This window comes from Acinonyx jubatus, chromosome B3, assembly GCF_027475565.1.
Source record: "Acinonyx jubatus isolate Ajub_Pintada_27869175 chromosome B3, VMU_Ajub_asm_v1.0, whole genome shotgun sequence".
Classification (NCBI taxonomy): Eukaryota; Metazoa; Chordata; class Mammalia; order Carnivora; family Felidae; genus Acinonyx; species Acinonyx jubatus.
In genome coordinates this window covers 41,281,148-41,295,222 of record NC_069386.1, presented here as the reverse complement: position 1 = coordinate 41,295,222, position 14,075 = coordinate 41,281,148, and the positions used below count along the sequence as shown (strand labels likewise).

The 14,075-nt window shown below is 46.0% G+C and overlaps 1 long non-coding RNA gene across 1 annotated transcript in view; it reads left to right on the top strand.

Annotated features, from left to right (window-relative positions):
* The first annotated feature begins 500 nt into the window (after nt 1-500).
* LOC128315922 (uncharacterized) overlaps nt 501-14,075 on the top strand; it is a 129,149-nt gene continuing 115,574 nt past the window's right edge. Inside the window, exons 1-2 of the long non-coding RNA XR_008299131.1 lie at nt 501-588; nt 2,302-2,474. This is a non-coding gene — a long non-coding RNA (uncharacterized LOC128315922). The remainder of the gene's footprint in view (nt 589-2,301; nt 2,475-14,075) is intronic.

The window sequence follows — 14,075 nt, the reverse complement described above, 5'->3', positions numbered from 1 at the left end:
AAGCCCAGAAACTACCAAAAGTAGTGACTGTGTTGTGGTTGGGGGGGTGCGGCACGATACAGGCACAGCCTGTGCCGCCTCCTCTTGCTTCTCATTTAGGGATAAGAGCAGACCTAGCCAAACGGAGTGGCCAGCTATGCTGGTGTCACCTGCGTTCAAGACGTGGCCACCACTTCCATTCCCTACAGCTGCGTAATGAGATTGCCGGGCCCCAAGGGCCGGGGTCCGGCAGGCAGCACTTAAATACTTTATTAGTCAGACAATGCCCTGCACCTGGTCCAGCCCGGCAGCCCAGCAGCACCACACCTGCTTCCAGGGCCTGGGCGAGAAATGTAGGCGTGCGCTCATGAGCGTGGGTTTGTTCTTCTCTTTCCGACCCAAGCCAAGGAGGCGAGTTCACGGCAGATGGCTCCAAGTTGGAGCTCTCAAAATATTTACGCAGCACTTCAGCTGTTGGACTTCACAGACCCGCCCCTGGAGCCTGAGGCCAACAGGTCCAGCCCATGGAGAATGCTGGCTAGTCTGAGCCCCAAGCACCCATTTTAGATCCAAAGGAAAGGAGGGTAGGAGCCTGGCTTTAATTGCAAGGTATGTGGTATTTCTATGTTCCCGAAGGGGAGGGATGTCCCATCTGAAAATATGACACCTTCTCAGCTGCTCCAACCCCCACGGGGGCAAGTCGCCTGACACAGGGGCTCCCTGAGCACCCACCATTCGCTGTAGGGCTGGAGAGGGCCTCTTTTGGCCAGGTGGACAAGGATTCTCCAAGGATTGAGAGGGACGATCTCAGAGCTCCCACAAGATCTTAAGGAAGACTGTTGACCAAGCAGTTTCCCTGAGGCAGAGTTTGTAAAATGAAAGAGTCATACAATGACTCTTTCTCTCGAGTAAAAATAATGAAGCTGGCAAAGACGAACGCCATTGTCTACCAATTCTGTTTGCTTAACAGGAGGCAAATCTGCCTTTGGGGAGATTGAAAGCATTTTATTACAAGATTGCAACCATGCAATCCCTCCATCTATGGCAGCCTGTGGTGGCGCTTTGTGTCCTGTATGGCCACAGTGCCCACAGGAGCCTGCAGGACACAGGACCCCTTAACAGGTGCAGGAATGGAAGCTGGTGCAGGGCTCCCACTAGGTCGCGTAGATGGTCAGTGACAGTCCCGGGGATGGGGAAGGGTGTTATGGCCATTACAGGTTAGTCCCCGTGTTTTATCCCTCACTTTCTCTCCTCTGGGATAGTAAGCCATCACTTCCTCAATTTTGCACGTAAGAAACTGAGTCACAAAGTCAGTGTCCTTATTGGCTTCTTTGGAACAGGAAACCAGCCCGTGTCCTTCCTCTTCACTCTCTCTTCTTTAGGGTCACAGGAGAAATGGCTATTTGCCCTGCCTGTTGTGCCCTCCCACCCCCATCAGGGACCAGCTGGTTGGTGGTTCATTGGAAAGCATGGGGCTGGGTTTGTAGTAAAATTCCCAGGAAGCACTCCAGTAAGATGGAGACAAGTGGGGAGGGGGAGAATGTCTTTTTGCCACTGGAAATCCCAAGGAGGCTGGGGCCAAGAGAGGGAGGAGTGTCTAGGGCTGGTCTCCAGACCACCAGGAGGGATTTTGGCCAAGCCGCTCTGAGCTGACAAAGCCATGGGCCTCATGCTCTGAGATGTAGCATCTCAGCCTACAGAACTCGGGGAGGTGCTTCTGGGGAGGAGGGGCCAACCAACAAGGCACCCAGCTCTGCTCTGGGCCAAGCCCAAAGCCTATGGGTGCTTAATATTCCCTGGGGAGCTCTTGCTGGGTCACTTGCGGCCCCGAGGACAGTGACATGAGTACTTGTAGGATGCCTGTCCTTTCCGCCAAGGTGGGCGAATGATAGACCTGAAATTTCCACTCACAGAACAAGCATTCAGGGCCAGCCATCGGTCTGTCTTTGGCCAGACTCTCCTCGGTCCAGACACTATGGCCCACGAGGGAATACGTACGCTGGTCTTGTACCCCAGTCCCTGTGGCCCCACTCTCTGTGCAGAGAGGTTCCTGGGTGCACATTCCTCCACCTGCTTGGTTCCCCCTCAGCCCCAGCTTCCTTCAGTTCTTAGAGCCTTAGTCCCAGAACTCAACGTTTCCCTCCAAGAGCAGAAAGCAAACACAACTGAGAAAGGGGTTTGTTGACTCTTGGGGTGAGGAGGTACATGTGCTCTAGAAAGCCAAGGTCAGAGGCAGGCAGGACCCCTCCGTTTGGTTAAATCATCTGCTGCCACTGTCCTGGCATTCTTAATCATTTTATCTTTCAATTTGTGTTTTGCAAGTGAAGCCCGGGGAGTGCTCTTGAGCGGAGATGTGCAAGCAGAGGAGAGCCTGGCAGTATGTGTGTGGCTGTTCCTTGCTGTTCCACATGCATAGAGCATTCCAGCCACCGTACCAGCACAGCATTCTGGGGGATAAAGCCTGGGAACCCAGCGAGAGTCAGTGTGAGTGCAAGGTAAGCATGTTCTGTTGATGACACTGAAAACCCCGAGAAGCCATGCTTTCCAATCGAATCAGAACTCGACTTCAGATGCAAAAAGGAGCCAGTGATGTTCTAAGAAGCAGGAACATCTAGAGAGTTCTGTCATCTCCTTTCTCACTCGTGTTACTCCCCTGTATTAGCCAACCACTTATGCTGAGAACGAGTTGGTGATTTGGCGATTCCACATACAAATTGAGTATCTTCATTTGCCTGTAAGACCGGCATTGTACTATGTAAAGACTGGTAAAATTAGCACTGATCCCTTAGTTTTTTAATTTTTCACTTAGAATGACATTAAATAGCAAATTAAAAAAACTGAAGACGGTCAAGAAGTAGACAGTGGTCGAAAGGGAAATGTTTATATTTCAGGGCCCCTTAATGGTACTTTTTCTGGCCTTTTGAGAAAGGGGTCCCTTGCTTCCATTCTGCGTGAGGCTTTGCAGTTTGTGTGTCTGGCTCTGGAGGCCAAGTTGGGGTCGAAGTCTCGTTTGGCACTGAGGCAACCTTGGGCAGCTCTTCAGTTCAAGTTCCCGTTTTCTGTCTGGAAAAGGCAGATAGTACTTCAGAGTTGTTGATAGCTGGGACAGCTACACCTTGGTGATCTCTTGGACAGGACAGGGTGCTGTGCTACGTGTTGCACTGCTCTATCTTTCTTCTTCCTCAGAACACCCCCGCCAGTGGGTACGTTGTCCGCTTTGCTGCCCTTCTGTGGTATTTGGGCCCTAGCAGCCGCTCACATGTCCTTCTGGAACTGCATCCAGCTCTGATCTGGGGACAGTCTTGGTCTCGTACAGATGGGTGGGGCTGTCTCCTATCCTTTCTTAGCCACAGGGCAGCCATGTGACCCCAAAAGCTCAGTAAGTCTGTCTCCCAGATCTATATTTTTGAGAGGGCCTCATCTACCCTCTTATTGTATGCGACCTCAATTGGTTCTAGCTTCTGGGATCTCTGAGTAACTCGGTAGCCTGAAACTTCTGAGCCCCCCTTTCTGGGACAGTTTCCTTCATTCTGTGAGCTACCTACCACCAGCCCCCAAGTCTTCCTATGTTTAAGTGAGCCAGAGTCTGTTTCAGATGCCCACAACCCAAAACCCCAAAATGCTTGCTCCTCCTAAGTTTCCAGATGGGGAATCCAGGCCCAGAGAGGTAAAGTAATTTGCTCAAAGCTCCACAGCAGCTGAGTAGCAGAGCCAGCATTTGAACCCAATAATCTCAGGATCCATAACTTTTACTCTCTTCTGTCCCTACAATGAGGTGCCCAATGGATGCGCTCCATTATGTTAGCTCCCTTCCACCCACCGTGAGGCACTGGCTGCTGTTCCAGGCTCAGACCACAGATCCTCACTCTGTGGACCCCTCACAGGAGAGGCAGGAAGGGAATAGGGCAGGAGGCTCCAGGCCTGCACCCACCAGGGGAGGCCTTGCCTGAACTGAGTTGAATGGTATAGGTTCAGTTCTCTCTTTAGGGCACTCGGAGCCCTGGAGGAAGACAGAGCCCCCACTCTGCCCCACCCTAGGCTGGCTTGGTGGCCCCTTGGGCTCCAGTGGGAGGTCAGGCCCTGTAAGAAGAGAGAGTAGTCCTGTGGCTGCCTTGGATGAAGAAAGGCACGATCACCCGTCCTCCAGCCTCCCTGGCTGGATGCAAACAGGGGGACTCATCCTGGCCATGTGTGACTGACTTCTGGCCTGGCTGGCCTCACATCTCCTGCAGGAGGAAGTCTGGTGGTTTGTCTGCTACACGGAGCAAACCCTCATTTCTGCCTCCTCCCGCTCCCCACGCGTATTTCCTTTGTTGCTCTCTACTCTCCTTGCTTTTATGGTTGCAAATGCAAATGGCTACTTTCTGGACACAGAATTCCAGACACAGATTTGCAGCCTGCAGTAGGTTCCATTTTCTTTACCAGGGAAAAGTAATGCTTGAGGGAGAAAATGAGCAGAAAGAGGATAATGTGATGTTAACATACAGACAATGAGATCGTCCTGGAATGATACCATTTTCGTTATTGCTAGATGTTGTCTTTGTGTGTGTGTGTGTGTGTGTGTGTGTGTGTGTGTGTTGACTCAAGGAAACCTCTTGTTCTTTTATTTGGTCCTCATAAAAATCCTGTGGTTGGTCAAGCCAGTGATGGTCTCGTTGGAGGATGAGGCCACTGAAGTGCAGAGAACCAGGACCATCCAAGGTCACCAGGCAAAGTCATTGCAGGATCTAATGGAAACCCAGCCCTTGGCAGCCAGGCCAGGCCCCAGCTCAGGGCACAGCACCACCATTGGGCTCTCGGTGAAGCAGGTGGCCAGGCACCTCCCTGCGTGGCTCCATAAGGACCCAAGGGCAGTGCACTTAATTCCCCTGTGCTGCCAGCTGCTGGTGAGACAACTTTCCAGACCACACATCTCTTCTGTTTGTGGAGCCCCTATGGGCATTCTGTTGGGGGAAGCCTGAGAGCGACCATTTCACGTGGCAAGCAAACACTGGGAGCGGACTAAGACTTAAACCATGACTTAGTTCTCTCCCAGATGTCAGACAGCAATTAAAATAAGGTAGGAAGTTGTAAAATAGAGCCATGCCAACTATGCCACGTCAGAAGAACAGGGCCAAGTCCACATGCCGTATGAGACTTCAGTCCCTTGTGTCCTTGGGAAGAATCCTATGATAAAGAAGCACCGAAGCTGGAAGATGAACGTCAGGAGAGCAGGGGCCTTGCCGGTTTGCTCACGGCTCTATTCCACGTCTGCAGCTGTGCCTGGCCTACAGGAGGCACACAACGAATGCTTGTAGAATGAATGAATGATGGGCTGCCACTGTTTCTAAACAAGATGAATAAGATTCCCCGGGCGGGTAGACAAGGGGAGCTTTCTCTGTCTAGTGCTCCACTGTCAGAGTCTCATTTAATTCCTCGGATAGATCTCCGAGGTGGGGGAACCTTTGCAGGCAGAGAATCTGAGGCTCAGTCTTGCTGAAGGTAACACAATAAAATCCCTATCTGGAAGGGCTGGTCATCAACAGCCCGGGTCTGACTGTCTCCAGGCTTCCTGCTCCCCCTAGTGAGCCACACCAACAACCTCAAAGGCCCTTACAGGTTCCCGTGTTGACAGCACTGAACCATCTATTCTCTGCAAGGCCGCTGTCTGTGTGTCCTGCTAACTGCAATCCCAGGGGGCCTCTGTGCCCCACACCAGGGTATCTCAGCTGCAGACAGACACAGAGTCACAACGGGGAAGGGAGTGAGGACGTGTGTGTGTGTGTGTGTGTATTTGTGGTTTTACATGTCAACTCTGGATTCCAAAGGTCGATGGAAGTGAAATGTCCTTTGTTTGTCAACTCCTACATAAACAGCCCATAAGTGCTTACACGGCACTTAAAATGCAGTAAACTTGAAAACAGAAATCATGTGGGGGTGCCTGGGTGGCTCAGTCAGTTAAGGGTCCTACGTCGGCTCAGGTCATGATCTCATGGTTTGTGAGTTCGAGCCTGCGTCAGGCTCTGTGCTGACAGCTCGGAGCCTGGAGCCTGCTTTGGATTCTGTTTCCCCCTTTCTCTCTGCCCTTCCCCTGCTCGCGCTCTGTCTCTCTCTTTCTCAAAAATAAATAAAGTTAAAAAAAAGAAAATAGAAATCATGTAAACTTCATCTTTATATTCGTTTTTACTTTAGCCATTACAGTGGCTAATACAATTCCTGGCACATAATAGGTTCTTAACACACATTACTAGTAGGTTGAATTTATTGGGCCCTCCATGTGTACCATGTTAAGTAGCAGAAGAGTTCACGAGACAGAATAACCTGACTTTGACCATGCAGCAGAATAACAATAATCCTACCGCCTTTCAACTTTCAAAGTGCCCTTTAACTTATCTTGACCCCAAGGGGTCAAGGCGGACATCAACCCCATCCATGTTAACAGATAAGCTAAAGAAGAGAAATGATATGATCTGGCCAAGGACCCAAGAGGCAGAGCTGAAATCAGACACTGGCTGTCTGTCCTTCTCACCCCACACATTGTCCCACACCCTCCTCTCTCCCACACTGGCACTCCCAGTGCACCTCTGTAGAGACTTATGGGGACATTTAAAAAGAACACCAGAAAGGGGACGCCTGGGTGGCTCAGTCCCTTAAGTATCTGGCTCTTGATTTCTGCTCAGTGAGATCAAGACCCACGTTGGGCTTTGAACTGACAACATGGAGCCTGTTTGAGATTCTCTCTCCCTCTCTCTCTCTGCACCACCCCCCCCCCAGTCTCTCTGTCTCTGTCTCTCTCAAAAAAGTAAACAGGAAAGAAAATTTAAAACAAAAAACAAAAGAGCACCGGAAAGAAAGGCTTCACCTAGAGGAGAATTAGAACCTCGGAGAAATTTTTCTTTCTTTCTTTGTAATCAAGAAGCAGTTTGTCGTATAAGCACGGACTATTCTGTAGTGTTGAAAACACTTAACTCCCAAAGACGTGCCTGACGGAGGAGGCCCTCAGATCTCAGGCTTGTAGGTAGGGAGAGAAGCCACAGCTGTTAATCTGCTGCCCTGCGAGAATGTGAATTGGCAACTCCACAGGGCAGGACGCAAAAGGCTGTCACCCCAGCTAATGTTACTGGGGATGACTTTGATTGCGCAACACCCACCCCCCCCCCCCCCCCCCCGACAAGGGTGGCCTGGTCTGGTTCACTCCTAGGTATGTGTGAGCCCCAGCAGATCGCAGATCGGGCCTGCTGAATTGAGTTCCTTCCTAAAATAAACCGGTTCAGATGTAATGCGCAAAGCAGCTGGGAAAAGCAGGCTGGCCCCGCCATTCCCCCAGCACAGAGGGGCAAAGGCTTCCTAGCAGGGGCCTGAAACCCACTCTCGGGCATGAAAGACCTCTGTCCGTCACAGCTCCCCAAGGGAGGAGAGCTCCCTAGCCTGGACGCTTCAGTTGTCTGTACCTCTGTCCCTGGTCACTCCCCTCCCCCACTCCCGCCTGCCGCCCACCCTAGAAACCACAGGTTTCAATCATTACAAGGATTTGGTAAAATGACCTCATTTTCCTGTGAGCCTGCCAAGTCTTATGCATGTCAAAGAATTGCGGGGCTGAGAATCATTCCAGCAATTATGATGCCCTGTCAAAAAGGGGGGACTTTGGCCAAAGAAGAAGAGGAGGGAGGTGCAGGATGAAGATTCACAGGAGGTATTGATGGAATAACTATTGGCATTTATCTCTCCCATGCCACACACACAGAGAGGCAGAAACAACTGCCCTCTCGCTTTTGTTTCTAGACCCCTGTGCACACATTTCAGTCACAGTTCTTCTCCAAGAACTACTGCATAGCCCAGCTTCGGTACAGGCATACCTCGTTTTACTGCTCTTTGCTTTGATGTGCTTTGCAGATACTGCGTGTTTTACAGATTGAAAGGGTTTTTGTCGTCGTTTTGTTTAGCACAGATGATACACAATGTTACCTTAGTTTCAGGTGGACAACTTAGGGATTTGACAAATAGATACATGACGCTGTGTTCACCCCAAGTGTAGGTACTATCTGTCCCATTACATTACTATTACAATATAATATCATATCCTTATCATTATAATATCACTGACTATATTACTTATGCTGCGCTTTTATTACTGCAAGTTATTCATTCCATAACTGGAGGCCTGTATATCCCTCTCCCCTTCACCTATTTGCCCGGGCCCCCACCCTTTCCCCTCTGGCAGCCATTGGTTCTGATTCTGCTTTTTGTTTGTTTATTCATTTGGCTTTTTTTTTTTTTTTTAAGATTCCACCTAGGAATGGAATCATATGGTATTTGTCTTTCTTAGTCTGACTTATTTCACTTGGCATAATACCTTCTAGGTCCATCCATGTGGTCTCAAATGGTACGATCTTATCCTTTTTGTGGCTGTGTAATATTCCATTATGTATGAATATACATGTGTGTGTATATCCATAAACACACACACAGACACACACACACACCCCACATTTTCCTTATCCAATTGTCTATTAACGGACCTTTGGGTTGTTTCCATGTCTTAGCTATTGTAAATAATGCTGCAGTAAACATACAGGTGCATTCATCTTTTCAGTTAGTGTTTTTGTTTTCCCTAGGTAAATACCCAATAGTGGAATTATTAGATCATATGGTATTTCTATTTTTTAGTTTTTGAGGAGCGCCATACTGTTTTCCACAGTGACTACCAATTTACATTCCCACCTACAGTGCACGAGGGTTCCTTTTTCTCCACATCCCCACCAACACTTGTTTTTTGTCTTTTTGATTTTAGCCGTTCTGATATCTGTGAGGTAATATCTTATTGTGGTTTTGATTAGGATTTCCCTGGTGATTAGTGATACTAAGCATCTTTTCCTGTGTCTATTGGCCATCTGTATGTCTTCTTTAGAAAAATGCCTATTCAGGTCATCTGCCCATTTTTTAATCAGATTGTTTATTGGTGTTGAGTTATATAATTTTTTTTTTTACATATTTTGGATGTTAACCCCTTATCAGATACATCATTTGCAAATATCTTCTCCAATTTGGTAGATTCTCTTTTCGTTTTGTTGATGGTTTCCTTTGCTGTGCAAACGCTTTTTATTTTGATTTAGTCCCAATGTGGTTTTTTGTTTTGTTTTGTTTTTTGCTTTTTGTTTTTTGGGGTTTTTTTTTGTTTTTGTTTTTGTTTTGCTTTTGTTTCCCTTGCTTAAGAGACGTATCTAGAAAAATGTTGCTATGGCTGATGTTAGAGAAATTACTGCCTGTGTTCTCCTCTAGTATTTGTATGGTTTCAGGTTTCATATTTAGGTCTTTAATCCATTTTGAGTTCATTTTTGTGTATGGTGTAAGAGAGCAGTCCACTTTTATTCTTTTGCATGTAACTGTTCAGTTTTCCCAGCACCATTTATTGAAAAGCCTTTCTTTTTCCCATTGTATATTCCTGCTTCCTTTATTGTAGATTAATTGACCATATAAATGTGTATTTATTTCTGGAGTCTCTATTCTCTTCTATATTTTTAATGTTTATTTGTTCATTTTTGAGAGACAAAGAGGGTAATCCTTAGGTTTGAGATGAGTCTTTTGGGGTGCATATAGCTGGGTCTTGATTTTTCATCCTTTCTACAACTATATCTTTTGATTGGAGCATGTAAACCATATATATTTAAAGTAATTATTGATAGGAATGTACTCCTTATTCTCTTTCTCTCTTTATTTTCAATGAGTGTCTATAGTGTTTTGGTTGGCTTTCTTTCTCTTTATTTTTTGTGTATCTATCATAGGTTTTGGGTTTGTGGTTACTATAAGGTTCATATATAGCATCCTAATTAAATAGCATTCCATATTAATTTGATGGTCATTTAAGTTCAAGTACATTCTAAAAAGAAAAAATCTTCTTTCTTTTTCTTTTTCCCCTCTCTTCCCTTCTTTACTCTCTTCTATATATTTTGTGTATATACTGTCACATTTTACATCTTATTATTCATATTTTTCTTATGTCTAATTATGGCCATTTTTTCCACTTAAAGAAGTCCCTTTAAGATTTTTTTAAGACTGGTTTAGTGCTAATAAGTTCCTTTCTCTTTTGTTTGTCTGGGAAACTCTTTATCACTTCTTCAAATCTGAATAACCATGCTGGATAGAGTATTCTTGGTTATAGTTTTATTTTGTTTTTTTTTTTTTTTCCTTTCAACACTTTGAATAGATCATGCCATTCCCTTCTGGCTTGCAAAGTTTCTCCTGAAAAATCAGCTGATTGGGGAGCCTGGGTGGCTTAGTTGGTTAAGTGCCTGACTTCAACTCAGGTCATGATCTCACGGTTTGTGGGTTTGAGCCCCACGTTGGGTTCTGTGCTGACAGCTCAGAGCCTGGAAACCACTTCAGATTCTGTGTCTCCCTCTCTCTCTGCACCTCCCCAACTCATACTCGGTCTTTCTCTCTCTCAAAAATAAATAATAAAAAAAAATTTTTTTAATTATCTGAAAGCCTTATAGGTTTTCCTTTGTGTGCAACTTTTTGTTTCTCTCTTGCTGCTTTTAAGAGTCTTTCTTTATCTTGGGACACCTGGGTGACTCAGTCAGTTGAGCATCTGACTTCAGCCCAGGTCATCATGATCTTACAGTCCATGAGTTCAAGCCCTGCATCAGGCTCTTTGCTGTCAGCACAGAGCCCACTTCAGATCCTCTGTCCCCCCTTTCTCTCTGCCCCTTACCGTCTCACATGTGCTCTCTTTGTCTCAATAATAAAAAATAAAACACTAAAAAAAAGAGTCTCTCTTTATCTTTAACCTTGACACGTTTTTAATTAAAAATTTTTAGTGTTTATTTTTGAGAGAGAGAGAGAGAGAGAGAGAGAGACAGAGTGTGAGCAAGGGAGGGTCAGAGTAAGAGAGGGAGTCACAGAATCCAAAGCAGGCTCCAGGCTCTGAGCTGTCAGCATAGAGCCCAACGTGGGGCTCGAACCCACGAACCGTGAAATCATGACTTGAGCCGAAGTCAGACGCTTAACTGACTGAGCCACCCGGGTGCCCCTAACCTTGACATTTTAATTATAATGTGCTGTGGTGTGGCCCTCCTTAGGTTCATCTTGTTGGGAACTCTCTGTGTTTCTTGGACTTGGATGTTTATCTCCTTCCCTAGGTTAGGGAAGTTTTCAGTTATCTTTCTTCAAATAAGGTTTCTACACTTTTCTCTCTCCTCCTCCTCCCCCTCCTCCCCCTCCTCCCCCTATGTATATACTGTGAATGCTTGTTCTCTTAATATTGTCCAAGAGGTCTCTTAATCTATCCTCATTTAAAAAATTTATTTTCTCTTTTTGCTGTTCAGCTTGTGCTTTCCATTACTGTGTCCTCGGGATCACTAACGCATTTCTCTGCATCCTCCGACCCACTATTGATTTCCTAGTGTGTTTTTTATTTCAGTTATTGCATTCTTCAACTCTGATTGGTTCTTTCTAACATTTTCTATCTCTTTATTGAAGGTCTCACTGAGTTCTTCCACTCTTTACTCCAGCCCACTGAGTATCTTTATGATCATTACTTTAAATTCTTTATCAGACATGTTGCTAATCTGTTTCATTTAGTTCTTTTTCTGAGTTTTTTTTTTTTTTCCTCATTCTTTCTTTTGGAGCATATTCCTCTGGCTCCTCATTTTGCTTGACTTTCTGTGTTTGTTTCCACAGAGTAGGCAAAATGCCTACTTCTCCTAAAGTTGAAGGAGTGGTCTTGTGTATGGTGTCCCCTGTGCAGCTTTGTGTTCCTGGTGACTCTTTTTTTTTTTTTTCAACGTTTTTTTAATTTATTTTTGGGACAGAGAGAGACAGAGCATGAACGGGGGAGGGGCAGAGAGAGAGGGAGACACAGAATCGGAAACAGCCTGGTGACTCTTGCTGGCTGATTAGAACCATGGCTGTATATGCTAGTTACGCTTTTAAACCGTGGCATGTTTCTGTCTCTCTTGCTGTTCTCTTGCCATTCTCGGTATCTTTAGTTGCTCAGTGGCTGTTCGGTCAGCCCTCAGTTCTCTTTCAGGAGAAATTGTTCTATTTTAAAAGGTTTGTCCCATGGTGGGGGTGAGTTCAGAGTCTTCCTACATCACCATCGTCAGCTGGAACTCTACAGACTGGAGCTTTTATGGCAATCTTGTGTCGAGTAACTCTCTTGGTACCATTTTTCTTTTCTTTCTTTTTTTTTTTAATTTTGTTAATGTTTGTTTATTTTTGAGAGAGAGGGAGAGATCGAGTGTGAGCCGGGGAGGTACAGAGAAAGAGGGAGACACAGAATCCAAAGCGGGCTCTAGGCTCTGAGCTGTCGGCACAGAGCCCAACGTGAGGCTTGAACTGGCGAACCACGAGATCATGACCTGAGCCAAAGTTGGACGCTCAACCGACTGAGCCAGCCAGGCGCCCCTCTTTTCTTTCAATAGGAGTATAGTTGACCTACAATGTTATATTAGTTTCAGGTGTGCAACATAGTTATTTGACAATTCTGTACATTACGAAATGCTCACCACGTGAGTGTAGTTACCATCTGTCACCATATAATGTTATTAAAATATTATTGACTATATTCCCTATGCTGAAATTTTTATCCCCATGACTTACTTCCTTTATAACTGGAAGTTTGTGCTTCTTAATCCCCTTCACCTACTTTGCTCATCCCCCCACCCTTCCCTGCTGGCAACCACAAGTTGGTTCTCTGTATTTATGATTTTCCAACAGCACTTTCCCACTTCATGTCCCTGTCAGTTGGTAATTCTCACAATATTTCAAACCTTGTCATCATTATTATATTTGTTATGGTGATGTGTGATCAGTGATTATGACCTGCTGAAAGCTCAGATGGTGGTTAGCATTTTCTAGCAATAAAGTATTTTTAAGTTAAGGTATGTACGGGTTTTTTTCTTTTTAGACACAATGCCATTGCACACTTAATTAGTGTAAACATAGCTTTTATATGCCCAGGGAAACCAAAAACTTTACTGGTCTCCCTTTATTGCGATATTTGCTCCATTGCAGTGGTCTGGAACCAAACCCACAATATCTCTACGTTAAGCCCGTACCCATCATTCACAGGTCCGGGGGTCTGCATGACCGGAACTTGGAGCTATGAGTAGACAGCCAACACAGTCACATCCAGTGACCTTAGTCTTACCTCATTGTACTAGCAACTGTGATCCTACCCTGACCCCAACCCCCTGGACCCCTCTTTACCCAAGACTGTCCCGCTGAGCACAGATACTGTAACAATATTTCTTATTCATTTTGGAGGTCACAACATGTCACATAACGCATCTTCGTCTCTACCACAACCCAGGTTTTTGCCTGCATGTCTTACAGATTTTGCTCTACTAACCCAGATCTCTCTGTGTCACCGGGTCTGACTCAGCTGCTACAGCAGAGGTTGCAGCAGGAGGCTGGGTCTCGCCTAACTGAGCCACAAGTGTTTCTCCCCAACACACAAATCCTGATTTTCTTCCTCCTATACACTGTCCGTTTGGCTTCCCTCCATGCATAATGTGTAGATGCTTACCCTCCGTGGAGGAAGATGGATGGTGAAATGTAAGAACCCTCTGGAAGACCAGGAGCATGTATCTAGCGGCCATGGTGTTTTGCTCCAGATGAACTTGAGACAGAAGGGATTTTTTTTTTTTTTTTTTTGCAGTTTGTGCTTGAAACAGGCAATATTGCATTATTTAAGCAGTCCCTATTTTGAACTAGTCCCTAGCTTAAAGTCTTTGAATATATTTTCTTACCGAATATATTTCTTATCCAACCCTATAGGATAGAAAATTATTATTCCCATCTTACGGATTCGAAAAATGGAGGCTCAGAACAATTCGGGAACTTGCCTAAAGGCACACAGTCAGTAAGGGAGCAAGGAAACAACTCCAGAGCCTCTGGCTCTACAGCCCAGGCCCCTTCCATCCTGTAGGTTTCAAGCTACAGCCTTCCCTTGCACACCTGTGGAGCCAGACACAGACCTGTGGGACCACAGACCCCCCTCAGCCCTGCTTCTCTGGTGAAGTGGGTCATATCTCACCCGGGCCTGATTGTCAACAGCTCAGAGTAGGGGGTGACAGACCATGTGACTCCCTAGTGAGAGGCTCAGTACCAAGCTG